We start from the raw sequence: 1,014 nt of genomic DNA, 5'->3' as shown, positions 1-1,014 counted from the left end.
CCTTCCTTCTTTTTTCTTTCTTTTTAAAAAACTGGTAAAATACACATAAGATAAAGATGATCATTTTCACCATTTTAAAGTGCACAATTGAGCACATTCAGTGTTGTGCACCCTCCGCCACTATCTAATTTCCAAACATTTTCTTCACCCTCAAAAGGAAACCCTGTACCCCGTTCTCTCCCCATCCCCGCCCCTGGCAACCACTAATCTGCTTCCTGTCTCTATGGATTTGCCTATTCTGGATATTTAATTGAATTTAATTTCTGGCTCAATCCCCTCATTCTGTCTCAGGCTATCCTTGCTGCATCACAGGAGGCCAGGAAGTTGAAATCTTTAGACTTCCAAGAGGTTCGCAAACTTTGTCGCTTGTCGGAATCACCTTGAGACCTTAAAAAAAGCGCCTATGCCTGGCTCCCACCCCCAGATAGTCTGATTTAATTGGCCTGTGATCCAACCGGAGTATCAAGATTTTTGGAAGGTCCCCAGGTATTTCTAATTCACAGCAATGTCTGGGAACCACCGCTTCAGCCACACTTTGTAGCTTAGGGTCTATGCTTCCCTTTTCCAGGCGAGTAAACTGAGGCCCAGGGAAGGGAAAGGACTTGCCCAGGATCACACAGAATGTCTGTGGCTGAGCCAAGATTGGAACACAGTATTCTTGTTTGTTTGTCTTTATTACTACTATTTTTGATTGACAAATCTTAATTGTATACATTTATGGGGAACACAGTATTCTTGCACCCCACGCACACACCCCTCCCCGCCTCCTGCTTCTCTAGGTATCTGGACTTGTTTCTTTGTAAATGAGGGTCTGAGTGGTACCAACCCGTAGGTTTGTTGTGTTGATCGGCTGGTTCACAGTGAATCATATCCATTTACTGTTGTTTTGTGTGCGCGTGGCGGGGGGTGTAGAAATGAATGGGGTGCCTGAAGGCCCATGAGCTCACTGGGGACAAAGACTGGGATTCCTCTCTCTCTCTGTACTTGGCGTTCGGCACAGACCTTGCCATTTCA

Source organism: Eulemur rufifrons, chromosome 21 (assembly GCF_041146395.1).
Source record: "Eulemur rufifrons isolate Redbay chromosome 21, OSU_ERuf_1, whole genome shotgun sequence".
In the NCBI taxonomy this organism is placed as follows: domain Eukaryota; kingdom Metazoa; phylum Chordata; class Mammalia; order Primates; family Lemuridae; genus Eulemur; species Eulemur rufifrons.
Note: the sequence above shows the minus strand (reverse complement) of the source record.